Source organism: Zootermopsis nevadensis, unplaced genomic scaffold, assembly GCF_977971745.1.
Source record: "Zootermopsis nevadensis isolate Lab colony 2312 unplaced genomic scaffold, Znev_1.0 Znev_ptg000012l, whole genome shotgun sequence".
NCBI lineage: Eukaryota > Metazoa > Arthropoda > Insecta > Blattodea > Termopsidae > Zootermopsis > Zootermopsis nevadensis.
In genome coordinates, this window is record NW_028259144.1 from 14445503 (window position 1) to 14464212 (window position 18710).

At 38.3% G+C, this 18710-nt stretch overlaps 1 long non-coding RNA gene across 1 annotated transcript in view; it reads left to right on the forward strand.

Moving 5' to 3' along the window:
• LOC110834124 (uncharacterized) overlaps positions 1-18710 on the forward strand; it is a 54754-nt gene that overhangs the window by 946 nt on the left and 35098 nt on the right. Inside the window, exon 2 of the long non-coding RNA XR_002544491.1 lies at positions 230-321. This is a non-coding gene — a long non-coding RNA (uncharacterized LOC110834124). The remainder of the gene's footprint in view (positions 1-229; positions 322-18710) is intronic.

Genomic DNA, 18710 nt, shown 5'->3' on the forward strand with positions numbered 1-18710 from the left:
CTGTTCAGCAGTCGTCAATTCAATTCAATTCAATTCAATTCAATTCAATTTTGTTATTACGTAAGTTTTGAGCACTGTGTGACGTATTTACAATTATTTTGTCCACTTATAGTTCTGTAGCTTACACTTCGTGAATTTCGTGTACAAAAATAAGAAGAAGGATTGAATAGGTCTGCATTAGCTTCATGTTTCGAAAAGTGTAACATTATCTAATTTCCTTTTCGTATAGATTCCTATACTTTGTGACTGATGTGTTCAAGACAGACTTGTGTAGACTTCTCTCTTCGGATATCTCATCCAGCAATGTCACCAGAGAACGTGGTGAGTACATAAGTAAATTATGCATCAGTTTGCTCAGAGTGTCTGTATCTGTTCCTGTTCTTATGACTATCTGGTAAGGATAAATATCACTTGTCTTATCCTTAACACGGGCCCAGAAGTGTCTATGAGATCCCAAGATGACACGAGCTGAACTTGCAATAGGCGACACAGAGGTCACGTGAAAGAACTGAATATGAACAGGTCTGAGGCAAGAATACGTTCAAAGTCTGACTGAAACTAAATTTAGCTGTGCTGGTGTCTGACTTTGTGTGTGCCACACACATCTCTGCTTCGGTTTAATCTATGGCTATTCGAAACCAAAATAAAATTTACACATCGAATCTTTTGGGTATACAGTAAGATTCCGAGTGGTATTTTAACTTGTGATACCAGCACGTGTACGATTGACGTATGCATAGAGACCGCATACAGCGATATATATTGCTTCAAATGAAAGGATTAGGGCTAAATCTGAGGACTTGAATTTGTGGTGCTTTTGATAGACATACAGATATAGAACTTAAAATTCGTCTCTTTGGAATTTACGACAACCGCCTAAGCCATGATCGATATTCCGCGAGTTAAGCACATTTCGATTCGATGGGTCGATCTCTGCTGAACTAAGCCTGTCTCGACATCCGTCATGTGGCGCTCTCTCTTGTGCACGGCGCGTATTAATATCATCGCACAGTGCGAATTGGTGGACTACGTCGGTAGGTTAGGAATAGGTTATTTAGTTCGTAGTCCCCTGTCGACGTCCTCAAAATAAAATGAATACACTAGAAGAACGAGAAGACCTGGCAATAATAGTTATATGAAAAATGTGTTCCCGAGTCGGAGACCCCAGCGAGTAGGGCCTTTCGTAGGCCTTTTGGTGGATGTAATTTAACTGCTGATTTTGCAATGAAAAAATCTCATCTGTGCTAATTTCCTCCACATTATAGTTGGGGGGGGGGGGGAGAAAGGTTGGCATTGACACGACGTTGCGAAATGTGCATTTGCTTAAGACGAGATCTTTGTTACAAGTTTTATTATACAAATAAAAAATCTTGGCTGGTTTCAGAGTGAAGGTGGTTTTACTCAATAATTACTTTATTTTCAATTAATTATTATGCTCTTATGCTTTAAACAATTTGCAATATATCGGGACGAAAAATGGGGGCATTTGGAAGGTAATTTCTGGTAAGAATTGTTAATACAACATTGGTCCTGTCTGTCAAGAGACTGAGTACGCTATCTTGACTGAGGATTTTCATGATTTTTCTCAGTCACTTGAGGTAAATTCCACGTTGGTACCTTAAATGAGGCCACAGTCACATCTACATGCATCCTTAAGTGTTTATCGTTCACTAATCAAAGCATAATTTTATGGTATATAGCCTGAACTTCTGACAGTGAATTGAAATAAGCTATAAATAATAATGGTCTTGTGTCGTTCTGTCATAATAGTCCGTGACTTCACACCATCATCCTGTCTTTCTTTACGATGTAAGGAAATATACTGACAACTACCGGTGAAATCACACAACCTTTGCATTTTTGAAAAGTTTTTTTGTGAAGACAGGCTTTAAATTGAATAAATGATTGTTTGTGAGATTTGAGCTTTTCATTGAGGCGATGTTGGTTTATGGGTTGTAATCTCGTGTAGACATTTAGTGATTTCGGACCCTGAAACCGCTTCCTTGACTGAGGGTTTCCGTGGGTTTCCTTCTCCTCCCCAAATGTTGAATCTATCTTAAAACAGACTGTTGCCACGTTGTTAAATTTTTATGGTTCATAATTCTCAGTTATCCTCTTTTTGGAACCTGATATATATAACGTAAAAGAAATATTTGAATAATAATAATAAACATGTGGCACTTGCTAAAAACAATATGGATCCTGGAAACAGCTGCTGCCCTATGTACCTTAGGGACAAGGTCTGTCTCGGGTACATGGAAGTACATACCCCATAAAGTGGCGAGTAGATGGGATAATAATAATAATAATAAATTTGGCCAACATTCCGGGCGAACACGACATCAGGGAACTGCATAAAACTGCCATTTTAGGATCTTCATACATCATTCGAAAGACGCTGTCGTAAAATAAAACTATATAATACATGTAACACGTATTAAAAACAAAATGTATTCTGGAAATAGCTGCTGCACTGTTTACCTCAGGGGCAAGGTTTGCTTCGGGTACATAGAAATAAATACTCTAAAAAGTGGTGAATAGATGGAATAATAATAATACATTTATAAGTGCAAGTGACCAATATATAAGATATTTCACTATATAACGGACCACTTATGCTAAATTAAAATATACCTTTTCTCTGAGGTCTTGGAAGCGCTGATATAGCACCTAAATTAGGGCCGAGGGCGTGATAATGTGCTGCTTTGTGAGAACCATCGCTCACCTCATAGAACTATGACCGATGTGTATGGAGGAATGATGATGATGATGATGATGATGATCATCATCATCATACTCCAGTACTACCTTTTGTGCCAGTAATCTCACTTGAAGTCATCAGAGACTTAACCCAGTTATCTGCTCAAGAATCCATCATCTAACCCTAAAGCTACTACAATGTATTTATTTGTTGTAATTGTTTTCTATTGTGTATCAATCTACATATTTAAATGGTTGTATTTGTGTTTCCTGTTTTGTGTCAGACTGCGTTGACCTGCGTGCATTAACTTTGTTCAGTACTGTACATCGCTTTCCTAGTGAAGTGGCACAGATATTGATGGTATTCGGAAAGCGATACAGGATCTAACTGAACATGAAATCTGTCTCCCAAATCCCTATCACTGATGATTCCACTACACAAAGTGACCTTTGTCCATTGACTGACCTTAACATCTGCCATCAGTTACGTCGCCTTAACATGACAAGGCTTCGTGATCCCCTTCTGAAGGCTCAATTTCGGCAGATAGTGGACAGATGCAGGGGGCGCCGAGTTATGGCGCGGAAGTAATTCGCTTCCGCCATAATTCCGCATGACATCGCGGTATCGGATCACGGGTGATCCTGTCTCTGCGCCGTCACAGATCTTTCCCCTCGGCGGTGTGACCAGTAGCAACTTCTTTCCTCTTTAATTACTGCGAGTATTTTGGGCTTCACTTTGAAATGAAGACAGAAATTACGAGCTGCTTCGCCTTCTCTCGTTGGCCTGATCCTACCAAAACATTTAGAGACATTCATAGTTTCAGAACGGAGACTGGAAGTTGAAGAAGATTGCATTGAGAAATTTAAAATTTGTGCTGTTGACCAAATAAGACTACTGGGGTGGGGGACCACATAAAGGAACACGAGATTGGCGGGGCACATAGCACGTATGAAAAACGTAGAAACACAGAATTTTAGTCCGAAAATCCGAAAGGAAGAGACCACGATACTTAGATGCTGATGGAGGATAATATTATAATCAATCTTAAACAAAGAGTCTGAAGGTGTGGTCAGGACTCATCTGGTTCAGAACATGAATCTATGGCGGCCATGTTTGAATACGCTAATGAAACTTCGATTCGTATTAAATAAGGGTGATATTTTGACGAAATGATTCTGTAATTAGTTAACAATTAGTTAGGACGTAACCGGTTTGAGTTCAGGGAAGAAAAAGTTCTTTATGGCGGGTTTTATGGTATTCTTTAGTCTTTTTAGGCAAATTCTGGAACAGTGTCTTCAAATATGCCATGACCACATTTCCAGTAGACTGCCCCTTCCGATGTAATCGTATTATATCAGATTTCATTTGACACAGTACGGCCTCGGAATTTGATCAATTTCGTAAAATAACGGAATGAAGTAAATCATATCTTAGTCGGGTCGAACGTTCACGAAATTTTGGTGTTGCCGGGCACAAGGATGAGGAAAGCAGAATTTGTCTCCTGAAGGCTTCTGTGTTCAGGTCAAATTCCTCTTTCGAACCCTTTAAGTACTACGAAGTGCACCGCAGTCAATAACGAACCTCGTTCCGAGATGGTAACACTTCTGGATCTCTCCTCTGAACACATCTGAACCGATTGCTATTTCATATATGGTGTGTTTATTTGCTATTATTTATTATTTTAGTTCATTTTGTTTTCTATATTCAATCATATTTCATTAATGTTTTCGAATCCTTTACTTCACAGACTGGTAAAACATCAAAACACCAATGTTATATTAATAATATCTAAACACAACTTCCAAAAGAAATATACTGAGAAAGATGATAAAATTATAAAATTGTAAAAACTATAAATAATTGTAATTTGAGTTTAAAAGTTTATAATTTACACCTGATGACGGTTTGATAAACCGAAACATGTTGTGAATGTTCCGATGTAAATCGAATGCTCGATATGGAACATAAGATGATATTGTAATCATTTTAATTATCTTATCTTACTATTTTATTGTGATTTGACGGTAAACAAATATAATAATTATTTTAATTAATATCACAATATGACGCAACTATACTATCTTATCTTACGAAGTGCATATAAAACATGCTTTAATAACAATTAACTCCACGTATTGCCTACAGATTGTGAAAATAAACCAATCTACCAATTGATGATTGCAGTGGTTGTGGGTTGTGGTTTCTTTGAGGTACGAGCTGGATGTTTAAATATTGTTAAGACGACCTTCGGCATCGCAGGATTACATTAAAAAAATTCTTGCGTCACTTTTGCCTTCAGCGACCACGCGACATACGAAGTATAACCTAAATAGACTGAAGTCACACACAGGCCATAAGTTAAGTTCTGTGTCACATTTTAACTTGAAGAGAATTGAGGATAAGATCTTTTTTAGCTCTTTCACGTGCCTAGTATTATGGAAATTAAGCGAAAGTGTTTTTCTTGCTTTTGTTTCTAGACTCCTTCATCTTCCTTGTCGAGTGAGAGAAAATGTGTGTGTATGCGTGTATCACGCTATCTAATGGCTGAAACTCGAAACTCTAATAAAAATCACGCCAAGTCATTGTTGTGGTCCGGTCCTTTAAGTTGAACATCGTGTTCATACATAACTTGAGAGTTAGTTTATATCATGCAAATCTTCTGGGTTAACAGTTTCACCTCCAATTTAAGCAATTTCTGCTCTTAGACCTATACTAACAGACTTTTCTGTTAGACAGATTTATATCTGTGAAGGAAAAACGAAAAAGGAGAATGAGTGCTATAAGATTCAGAATATTTGTAACCAGTTGCATCTCCCTTTGCCTTAAAGGCGTTTATTATCAGAGCACGCCTACAACTTGAATAGGATTAAATACGTCAGGGAACTCCACATCATCTGAACTGACATGTTCTCGCTTCTGTAAGTTTACCCGATATAATCACAAAGTATCTTTGTTTCTATTACAATGTTGCATCCAGGATTCATTTATGATCAACTCCATAATGAATGTCACACGCCTAGCTTCAGCTGTTCATTGGGTTTCGTCATTAGACAGAAAGATAATTATCAACTTGACAAGGTTGTCGTGTAATGTTACATTCCACAAGAATTACCTTAAAAACAATATATTCATCGAGTACTTGTTCTCACACATTTTAGGACCCTGAGTTAAGTGGCGTTAATGCCGTTTCTACATCAGAAGCCTGCATGGCTGCCGTGTTGGCATAGAATTTGGATAATTTAGAACATGGAAGAAATTAATAATGCTTTCTGAAGTATTTTTAATAAAATTGAAATTGAAACGAAGAAAGCGTAGGTTACAGAGTTTCGTTCTTTTAATTGAAGGAAATTCGTTGAAAATTGTAGGAATTTTTGTAGGAACCATCAAAACAACTGGAAGGGTATGCGAAGATGGGATGTATTTGCTAAGGAACAAATAGTTGAATACTTTGGGATTCTCATATTGTTATGACAACTATATCTGTGAGCTACTGAAACTTTCTGCAGCTGATAAATTTAACTTCTGGAGAGTTTGCCACAGTACCAAATTCCCACAAAGTTCGAATATTGCGTACCATTGAGGAAATATGTGTAATAAATATAAAAGTATCGCTTGAAAATAAAATGACTGCAGCTTTAAATACTTTCGCTGCTCATAGTTTGGCTCAGGATATTTTACGTTTTCCAAGTATTGGTTCTCGTAGGCTTTCATTATAATACAGAGACTTAGAAACTTTTGTGACATGTCACAACGTACATTTCACATGATATGTTACAATAGCAAACAAATAAAAATATGAGTATTACAAGCAATCATTATGGCCTTATTTTGTTTTCCTAAATCAGCTTCAACAATTGTTGCGTAGTTCTCAACGATCTGTCATCATCTAGAACCCCACGGACCAACATTGATTGTCCTTGGTGTTATCCCCATCTCAAGTACTCCTCTTTGGTGTCCCCGAAGACAAGGGGAGAAATTTTAACTTGCCAGAGCGAGGTGCCCGTAAGTGCCAAGCTGTTTGCCACACGTTTCAGGAAAGTCAGCCGATAATTAATTCCAAGTAGCAGGTTGTCCTTCATATTCATCACTTTTTATGGAATCCAAAAGTTTATTACTGTATTCACAAGATCCTGCTACTGGTCCCAATTATGAGACAGATGAACACAGTCCACACAATCACACCTGTTACTGTAAGAACAATTTTAATATTATACTCCACTGTCTCCCTTGCTTACCAAAATCGGTCGATTAATGTGGCTGTTCATGTTTTAATTGAATCAGAGGAAGGAGGTACAGGGAATTGGACAGACAGACCAATTTAGTTCGTTAGTTATGTAAACGAAATGCTTTACTACGCTGTCGAAATAAACAATGCGTTCACTGAAAAATTTCTATACAGTAGAATCCCGATTATTCGACATTCATTTCATTTTATCGGACGTGCCGTGTCTGAAGGCTCTATTTTATCAACATTCAACTCTGCATGTAACGAAATGAAACACACTCCCCTACCACGCACCGCTAAAAACTATTTTTTATTTCATGCCATATTATATTTTCTTCGTAATGTAACAATACTCGTAAACTGAGTTAAAACCTGAGTTGATGTTTATATTATCATTAGTTTTCCGTGTTATCCGACCGTCCTTCTGTCCCGTTTAGGTCAGATAATCGGACTGTAGTTTACCTTCTGAAAGAGACGTAAGATACATCGTTTTGGAAGAAATTGCCGTTTTAAGATAAACTACTGGGTTTTGTCATCTTTCGTCATATCGTGTGTAAAATTATTGAAATTTCACATCTGTTGACCCCCCCAAAAATATTTTTTGCTTAAAAGATGTACAAATAATTTTATTTGTATTTTGTTCCTAATATAATTGCCTATGGCATACCATAAACGTTTCAGGCGAAAGTTATAGATAACAGTGAAATATATGGTCTTCTACTCGTTACGCTTTTAGTACCAGGAACACGTTTTTGAAATGTGTCAGTTTTATTTAACGCTCGTTTTAATGTAATGTGAGGTTCGTGTTGTATCTACAATTAAAATAAAACTTGAAACAATTTGATGCAGGTTCGTAATATTAAATTTAATCGAAATCTTTTCAATAGGCTAATTCCATGTTTGAAACATGGTGATAAGAAGGACAGGCAAGACCTCTTTATTGTGTTTTTGTTTAGGAACTGGTTACAAAAACGTATACAAGTAACTCCGCTAGAAAATGAAACCAGATAGTTGCAAAGCAGCGTCGACGGAAATACAAAGATTAGTGACGGACCGAGCAGTACGTAATACAGTGTCGCGACTACTCCCCGGTGTCTGAGCAGTATAGATGTGACCTCACTTTGTGTGATTAATCGATACGCAATGACTGTTTGAAAGTCTCCTGCTTTGTTAAAACGAATTGCCCCCAAAAGAGAGTATAAATTAAAATCTCTTTGGGGTTCATGTGAGGGCGCAAGTCACGTTTCTCTTTTTTTCTATTCGCACAGCTCCAAAAGTGCAAAATGGCCACACTTCGAGGAATACCCATGGGTCTAGTACGTTAGTTGTAAAGATATTCGATTCCTTTGTTCCTTGTTATGTTGTTCTGCCTTTATTCTTATGAATAATTAAACATTTTGTTTCTTGCAGTAACTGACCATTTTATCACGCTAACCCGCTGACTGAAGCTAATAGTCATTGAGCTGGTCAATACATTCCTCTCCATTTATGGAACTCGAAAGTTAATTGCGGTGTCCACAAGACTCCGCCACTGATTTCTAACGAGGGTCAGATTAATCCAGTCCACGTCCTGATATCACATTTCTCCAAGATCAATTTTAATATTATCCTCCCATCTAAGCCGAAGTTGTCCGACTGAGTTGAATGTATTTCTTATCTATTCCATGCGTGCTATATTCCCCGTCTTTATCAAACTCCTCAACTTGACATCCAAGTAATTTTTGGTGAACTCACGGCCTGCATTTTGCAACAATAACAGGGCAAACTCTCAGAGTATTTTGGTTTGATGCCTGCAACTGATATACGAGATTTGTGTAGTTGTATGCTGGAAAGTAACATTTCTGTTACAATCTCTTGTGTAGATTTAATTTCGGCATAAATCGCTTTAGACTAGATGAAATTTGAGTATACTGAGGCGCTTTCAAATAAAAACTTCTGTATGTTCCTTTGTTTTATTTATGTAAAAGTAAACTACTTTCAGAACTGTAGCTATGTTCCTACGTTGCAAGAACATGTAAATGCACTGATGAAAAATAAAAATGTTGAGAAATTTTCACTGGTTCAGATGCTGGAAATATTTTTATTGATTTCCCAAAAAGTTGAATGATGGACTTGTGTAGTTTTCCGCATAAAGCCCACAATGCATTTGTAGGTTATCATCAGAAAATGCGCATAATGACTTCAGGGATTAATAATCTCAAAGAAAATTCTGAGGAATTTTGGATGTGACCTTGAAGATAAATTTTCAACCATGTTTTGAAAGTCAGTCTTTATAAACAGTGAAAAACTATATCAGACTCCTAAAATAAAGTTTTGTGAATAATGTTCGTACTATAAGCTGTATCCGCAGCGACAGGTGGGCGTACAAACTTTCTGTGCCGAGTGTACTTTTTTTACCAGTCCACTCTGAAACTTGTAGGTCAGAATAATGTTTGTTTTATGATTACAACAGCCGACAATAAACGCATTCTACTACAACGTGGGACCCGGCATCGCTTGTCATTTGTATGTGGAAGGCGCCCGCTTGCTAAGTTAAGTTCGGTGTCTCGTTGAAAATTTTATTTTACTAAGGCCATAAGGCTGGTAATTTAACGATAACGATAATTCTGTTGAGCAAATTTTAAAACGGTGTGCTGAAAGGATGAACTGACAGGAGAATGAAGGAAATTTTATATTGAGGAGCTCATAATTTTTACTTCTTTCCAAAAGCTGCTACGGATGAGACAGATTTAGCATCGAGTAAGCGATTAAAGCATAATAAATTTAGATTGGACAGGAAGACTTGTGGGAAGATCATATTAAAAGGATCAAAAGAAAATTGGTTGTGAGGGTACAGACTGGATTAATCTGGCTTAGAACAGAACCCTTGGCGAGGTTTTTTTTTTTTTAGTGTTCTGTCTGACGACAGGTCCATATGAACAGGATCCTTCCATCCTTTTCTCGGACTGGGACCTGTTCATATACGTTCTTGGCAGATGATCCAGAAGTGGTTTGCCATTGCCTTCTTCTGTGTGTGAATGGAGTAATTGTTGGGATGCCACGGAGAAACCGGGGAAGCCCCCGGAGGAAAACTCCGTGTTGCCTAGACCACGGCCTTGCCCAACACAAATTATAAATTCGGGCACCGCCGGGAATCGAACCCGACACCCCAGGATTACAAGGCCAGCGTTCTAACCGCTAGACCACCGTGGAGAGTTCTTATCATCGCGATAAAGAGCTTTCGGGCTCCTAATTTCTTGACTTTTTGACCGGTTGTCAGTTTCTCTGTTTCAACGGGTCAGTTAATATTAATAATCGTTAAATTAGAAGCGGATGTTCATGTTTGATGAACTGGAATCTGAAGGGACTGAGAGAACCCGATGATGGTTGGTTGGAGCTTGGGCGGGACAGAAGTCAGGAGTGCAAACGTCGAGGCAACGGAAGCCAGAGATAAATTCTGTATTTTCCTCAGCCCCATCAGCTCCCAGACAATACTGATTTCCGTATTTGCTACAGGAGACTGACAGGCAGATGTGTTGGCTATATGCAGCCTGGGAATGCGGATTCTTAAGAAGAACCATGAAAATTATGCAATTGCCGAAATAAGGCGGGCGGATGTAAATTATGGGAACGCGTTCTACCATTCGATTCAAAATGTTTCTTTTCCCGTCTCTTGTCGGAAGACGTAAGGATTAAAATTTTGCCTGCTGTTTTCTATGGGTATAAAACTAGATTTTCCACACAAAGAATAGAACGTAGATGGGCACGAATATGGCTGTCTTCTGGGTTGTGTAGTCTGGTAGTTTACCGACGTTTCAGAGGTGAGTACGTGAACCTAACAGCGAAGAAGTAACAGGGGGATAAGTATGTGCACAATGAGGGTCTCCACCGAATGCTAAGCGTATTAGGATAATTAAATCAAAGAGCTTTAGACTGAATGATCTTGGGAGTGAGGAGAAATTAATACCAAATTGTAGTCGGACATCGTGAAGGAAAGGGAGATGTTGTAGGTGCGAATAATATACTCAAATGAATCCTAGAGGAAGAATGGATTCAGCTGGCTATGGATGGGTTCAAGTAATATCTCTTGTAATTTTTCGGATTTCATACAGTGTGCGAATTTTCGTGAGAAGATGAACGACTAACAGCTTGTCAAGAGATGTAAGATTTGAGGTTTTCACAGCGATAAGTATGAAGATTTCTGTCTTCTGGGTTGCTGCGCTGTGTAGTCTGGTCGATGTTAACCAACGTTTCAGAGGTCATACTGCCTCCGTCATCAGGGCGATGAGTATGAAGATTTCTGTCTTCTGGGTTGTTGCGCTGTGTAGTCTGGTAGATGTTTACCAATGTTTCGGAGGTCATACTGCCTCCGTCATCAGGGAGATTCATCGTTGGTAAACATCGACCAGACTACACAGCGCAACAACCCAGCAGACAGAAATCTCTTGTCAAGAGATGTTCTTCACGGAGTTAGAGTGTAAGTTTATCAACTAGATTAATCTGGCTCTAGATAATGTCAAGTTGCGGGTTATCATAAATGTGTTAAAGAAACACAGGTTTCTTAAATTTCGTGTAATTTTTGACGGCTGAGTGACCATCAGCTTTCCAAGAAAGAATGTGCTACACGGAGTTGGTCTAGTCAATTGTTAAGTGCTCCTGTCTTACTGTGTTACAATAGGCCTATATGGGACATTTCCTCTTACATTTTCAGTCTCTTGAGTAGGTACAGAAACGTCTCCTACATCTCACGAAATAAGTACATAAATATGCATCAAATGATAGCTTTCGCCTTGTGGTGATGTATGGCTGATATTACGTGAGTAAGGCAGATAACTAAATTTGACATCTCACAAAGCATTTTAACAGGAATCTAATACTGTGTGAGTACTGACAAATGCGTCACCCCTCCGTCTATTGTATTTCCTCTCCATGAGACAGGATGCTGCTCTTAGGAACCACCAGGTTCAGCTGACATGAGAAAATGTAAATCCACGTATATTTTAGGTACGTGAACTTTGTGCTGAAACAGTTACTTAGACCACGACTTGCTCTTGAAGGATGCAGAGGAGCAGATGAGTGATGGGATGAACTGCACTGCCCGCTGTATAAAAACATGGATTCCTCTTTGTTTATTTATCATCGCTACTTCATCTGCGTAATTTATGCAGCGCAGAAAAGGAAGTGGCACAATACTTATAAATTGTAACGTTGAATTGAACAAAAATTGTGTTCATGTCTCACTATCAGAATGCAGGACAAAATCATAATATAAAGGCAACAAAGAAATCCTCCGAGACTGTTAGAAATTTAAAACAGACATATTTTGAAATCATAATTACAAATAAAAATTAAATTTAGAAATAAATAAAAGTAGATCAGATCCCGGGAATATGGGGTTTTCATGGCGTTCAGGATGAAGATAGTAACGTTCTGCTGGGTTCTGGAGCGGTTCAGACCCGTTGGTAAATGCGAACGTTTCGGACAAACATTCAATATCCGTCTTTAGCCCTGAAGATAGAGCCAAAACCCAGAAGATCATCATCAAACAAGGCGAACGCTTGCAGCCGTTTAGTGCAGAATCCTTCATTATCCCGTCTTTCATTTAAAAGAATAAAAGTAATCCCAGATAATTACTATTTTGTCTGTTGTTTTTAGGCCTGTGTCCTGGCGTCTCAGTCTGAAAGAAGAACCTAAATTATGTTAAGCTTCACCAGATCTTATTAGGTAGAAAATCAAAGTTGTTGGAAAAAATGGAGTTTTAGGGAAAATGTTTATTAGGCCCACCAACCGTGGTCTTGGTCTACGCGCTCTGTGCACTCTGTGGACTAGAATACAGAACTGGATAACTGTAGAAGAAATGCAAGTCCAAGAAGGTACTGAGCAGCGAACAGAGAATGACAGAAGCAAACACAGAAATAAACTATGGATGGTCGAAGATCACTGATTTGTTGGATGGAAACTGCAACAAAATTCTGTGAAGCGCCCTGGAATGTTCTGTTTGGTAATTATGGAGCACGGTAACAGGGAACCTATGAGGATAGGAAAATCCTTCGAGGCTGAATAAAAAAAACGTGACAGAAATACTTGAATTCCAAACATTAAAGGAATCGTATCTAAATTGTTTATTTTTTGTGTTTCATACGCATTAAGTACGTTGATATTAGTTTATCCTTACTAAACATGGGCTAGAAGCGGTGCAGACCGTGGGAATAAACCATAATGAATTCAGGGACCATGACCATAAAGCAGAATAAGTTTGCATATACGTCTACTATTTTAAAACATTACTAACAAAACACTGCTTTATTTTATGAAAACGAATGGTCTTACTATTTGTACAACATAATATGACGTTTCACCACCATACACATATTTCTTAGAAACTCGTCGGGAGTGGTTTTTCTTCCAAAAATGCGGCACATTCCAAACTTGAACGTTGCCTGGCTACGAAGAGGAACAATGCTAGCCCTCCCGGATATTGTTTATGATTGTCATCACCAGGTGGAATACGTGAGCTGCATTGTTGCATAAGCATGGGGCTTCAAGCTGACAGCTTTAGAATGGCTTGCTTGATCTCATCCGAAATGACGAGTCAAGTGAGGATTTCATTTAAACTCGGACTGTAAAAATATTAAACTTCCACGTATTTGTTTGGCATGCATGAAGTTTATGCCCTAAAACATTTAACTAATTTCATTGGAGTATAGAGTGAAGAAAAATTTCTTCTCGGATGTTGCGCCATTTTGTCTGGTAGACGTTTACCGACGTTTCAGAGGTGTTTTCTGCCTTCATAATTCATTATTGTAATTATGGAGGCAGAAAGTATATATTTAACGTCGGTAAACCAATAGGATCTGAGGTTCTCACGGTGGTAACTACTATCATGGCTGTCTTCTGGGTTGTAGCGCCATAGTCTGGTAAATTTCTGCCAGACTAAACGGTGCAGTAACCCAGAAAATAATCATTTAAGTTGTTTTCATGTGTCAAATATGTAATTTTCCCAGTAACTGATACACATTGGAATTTGTCATTAGAAAATAAATCTGTAACTTACGCTTATGATGTTTGTAAGATTTGTGTTTTTAGGCGAATCCAAGCTGCAGACCATTGACTTCTGTCACGTTGTCAGTCTGCATATTTTACCCGTAGGCGTAGAAAGAAAGATAAGATCTTCCCCATAAACTTTTTTGGGGTTTCATAAAGCTAATGAAAAATGACAATATGACAAACCAGAATCTTGCTTCTCGTTTCATTTTCGAGAAATTGGTTTGAGAATAAATCCTTGTGTAAAATAAAATGTAAACAAAGTCTTGTTTAATACGACTTTAGAGAATGTACTCGAGAAATAATACAGGCTAAACTTGAATGACTAAGATGTAAGGTGGCTTAGGAGAACTTACTGATGTAAGATGTATGAAGTGAGTAACGGAAGATGACACCCGACACATTTCATTTCAGCGGTGCCCGAATTTATAACTTGTGTTGGGCAAGGCCGTGGTCTAGGCAACACTGAGTTTTCCTCCGGGGGCTTCCCCGGTTTCTCCGTGGCATCCCAACAATTACTCCATTCACACACAGAAGAAGGCAATGGCAAACCACTTCTGGATCATCTGCCAAGAACGTATATGAACAGGTCCCAGTCCGAGAAAAGGATGGAAGGATCCTGTTCATATGGACCTGTCGGCAGACAGAACACTACAAATAAAATAAATAGTAAGAACAGTACTTTTGTTTGTACGTTAACAGTCATAAACGTGCTAAGGTTTTGAGTTGTTTACTTCGTTGTGGTTTGTTTAACGATGCTTCAGCAGCTCCGAATTTAAGTCGTTGGATGATAAGTTGATTAATGAACATGCTAATGAATCTGAGAGAAGTCGCCATGGCCTAATTTAAGTTAAAGTCTTGTCGTTTGGCTGGGGAGAATGAGGAAAACTATGAAAGAACTGTCAGGGAATCCAAGCTGCGGGCCGAGATCGAACCCGGGACCTATCGATAATGAATCAAGAGTGCTAGGTCACGCACCGTTAGGTTATTAGGGACTGTACGCGGCAAATTTAACATTGCAGTAGTCAGATGGACTACTAGTGGAAACTGCACGTGTGTAATTATTAATCTATAGCCTAAACATTTAAACATTCGAGTGAAGGTAGGTCTAAGAGTTGTAGGTTTTCTGAAACTTACTATTATTATAGCCGCAATGGCTAACGCTAATTTTAAGATAAACTTCACTGCAATCACAATGTATTTGATAGCAATTTCAATATTATCCTGATACCTGAATCTCTGTTTCACGTGTGCTCGCATTTAAGGAGTCCCTCCCCACGTGTTTTCATTGCTTTTACCCTCTATCAATTGAAAACTCATTTGACTGTTCCTGCAGAGCTAAGAGTTTGTGTATGAGAAAGGCTGAGTTGCGTTAAAGAAAAACAGTTGTAAGGCAATGGTGTGTTTGCGCCGGTGTCTGAGGTGGAGGAGGAGGCTGTCATTATTACAGAGACGTCAGACGGGTTTAATGGCAGCCCGCTATAAAAATGATATCGGACTTTTTGTGGGCAGCACCTGTCCGACCCTTTCGCAGCTGCTCGCATGACACGCGCCGTTCGCTACTAGTGATTGAAAACACATTAGCCTGTATCTGTTGTTACACGTGTTGCTCAACGGCACTCTCACTGATTCTGCAATATAAATCAATTAATTGCTTTTAAATAAGCAATAAAGGACTTACATCACTGATTTCCTTATATATTGTGGTCGTATGAGATATGAAGCTATAGAAGCTTGTAGGTTATTACGAGCGTTTAGAATGAGCGTGTCGCCTCTAATTTTAGGACAGAATAAGTATTTTGTTTTGGTTACATATGCATTTTATCCAATTGTCTGAATTTACGTGTTTAGCAATAAATAGTTTAAAAGGTAATAATATTCATGTCTTACTTAGCCCTTAGAAGTTTACCGACGTTTCAGAGGTCCTTGCTGCCTCCATCTTGAAGGCGATGACGTCGGTAAACTTCCACCAGACTACACGCCGCAACAACCCAGAAGACAGCAAATTTAATACTTTATTTTTCTGACACTTTAATAATGAAAGTTTATCTTAAAAATCTCATAGGATTTTAAATTGTCGTTTAAGATGTAATGCATAATTTAAAAGGTACATGAAAATGAAAATATTGACAAGTATTAATATGTAAATAAGTCCAGAATTTGCCCATATGGCTTTATAGTATCAGGTTTGAATACTGTGTTGATATTAAACTATATTCCAGTTTGCAGCTATGTGGAAAATGTTGAGAAACACGAACGAATGTCTTCAGCAAACATAGTACATTGGACTGTGGACGAACGTTGCTAATAACATAAGACGTGTTATGATAAAAGTGACCTGGGCTCATATTTGTTATATATGAAAAATCGTTGTAGTATAGTTTTGCAATCCCCTGCCCCCCGTTCGCAGTAGGTCCCCCTGTTCCAGAATCAGGTGCTTTCAGAACAGCTGCACCCAATATTAACAACGTTTGAGTGAAGGAGACACTGAAGCTCAGTCATCACAATTAAGTTGGGCTGAAATTGTAAGGAGCATAAAGGAAATTATTCTCGTTAGGTTTCTGATGTAACAGCGAGTGTCTGTTCATCTGACACGTAATCTAATTTAGGACATCAAAGATATTTGTGAAGCACACTATACCAGCTTACCGTTGCAAGCCATAACACCACAGTCAGTACTTTCAGTTTTATCGAAAGAAATATTAAGATGGCGACCGTATGGTCTTTTGTTGTGAAAATAACACCAATGTTATTTGGGATGAAATTCTGACATAAATATGGTGGTGTTTCCCAGAAGAGTCATGCCTGTTACATTTATTAATATATTTTAAATAAAATATATTCGTTTAGGAAGGTGGTACATAATAAAATTACACTTACATGCGAAATAATATAAATGACATTCTATTAATTTTGAAGTGACATGTTGCATCTGCATGGCGACACATTATAAACCTTTCCATTATGACCACCTTCAATATCCTGACCCGCGAAATTGCATGTTCAGTTTCTGCAACTGCCAATTGTTATGTGGTCTGCAGTTAGTTACTCTGTAAAGTGTACGATACTTAAACTTTCTCAGAAATCAAGATGACTGCCTTCCGGGATGTTGCGCCGTGCAGGGAGATGATTCTACTGCCTGATAATGTAGGCGGCACATACTCCTGAAACGTCGGTAAAACTCTACAAAACTACACGGCGTAAAATCCTAGGGGACAACCATCTTCACGCACACTGCTGTGTGACCTGAAATCTGACATTCTTAAAAAAATACAGAATAGTCTACTTAAATTCGTTTCGTTTAGTGCTTATGGGCACATTTTGTTATAATTATAGGCTATCAGGAATGTGGGCCACGCCAGCTTAGGCCTAGATGCCATCATATTTAGTGATACATATATTTATATAGTTATTGTGTATATGTGATAAATAGAACGTTTATTATATCATATAATTGTTGAATTTCCTCCGATGATTATGCAGAAGAAATTGCACAAAAAAGTTTAAATCTAAAAACTGAAGGGGACAAACCATTTTGGAAACCTAGGCGTAAATTAAATTGAAAACATGAAAATTGGTTTTAGAATTTCAGTGTGGGCTGGTTTGACGTAGTTCACAACTGGTCCTGTGAACGCTGTAAAGAACATTGTGGTTATATGTGAAGGGAGAGATTTCTCGATAACCTGATCGACTATCGACTCTCCCTCTCAAGAAGGACAGTGCTCCGTTAGTTGGTGGATTCAGTTAGTTCGTCGTATGTTCAGGTCTACATGTGTTAATGAGCAGACGCAGATTTATGAATGTTTTGCTTTGCGAGATTGACCTAGCCGTGCAATAGCTGGGACAAGGTCTTGAAGCTACAACATTGTAACTAGGAGTTGGGAAGTTTGCTCGTCAGACACTTTCTTTGCCTGTCCTTGCTTTGGATTTCAGACTAACTAAATATCTTTATTGAGAAACTGATGCACCTTTCGCCCTCGGACCCCGCCCATACAATTAAATCCTACTTCATAAAAATTCATTTTAATATTGTTCCATCTACGTCTAGGACTAATAACTAGTCCGTCCCCGTCAGGTTTTTTAACTAGAATTATGAATGCATTCCTTGTCTCCATTAAACATGCTTGGTTTGACCACAGTGGACCCAATTATATTTTGTGAAAAGTGACATGTTTATTATTCGCGTAGTTATAAGATGGTCAGTGAATTTTTTCAGCAACTCATTGTTTCTGAAAGTCTTTCTGTTTTCACAGTCAGAACTGGAATTATATGTCGAGGGGCCATAAAGGCTTTAAACTTTATGAAAAATAAAGCATTATAAAGATTTCTGTCTTCTGGGTTCTTGCGCTGTGTGGTATGGTCGATGTTTACCAACGTTCACCGCTGTGAAAATCTCAAATTATAGCTGAAACCTATTTGAATGCGATTTTGTGGATATGCATTGCGATTTATTGCAAGAACTTTCTTTTGATTTTTATTTTATTTAAGTAATAACATTTTTGGAGTCTTTTAATCAGGACCTATTGCAAAAGATTAAAAAAATATGTGCAGGTCGCCGTGCAAGGAAAAAATCTTATAGGTCCATGCACTGTTTTAACTTTTATATGAAGTTGTTTAATATCACTTTGACTATAACTGAATTGTGCGATTGTTCTCGGAGACGATGATAGTCACATTCCAGCTGTCAGCCCCCCTCCTCTATGCCCCCACAACATTGTATAAAAGCCGGCTAAATCCACGCGTTTCATCGGAATGCAGTTT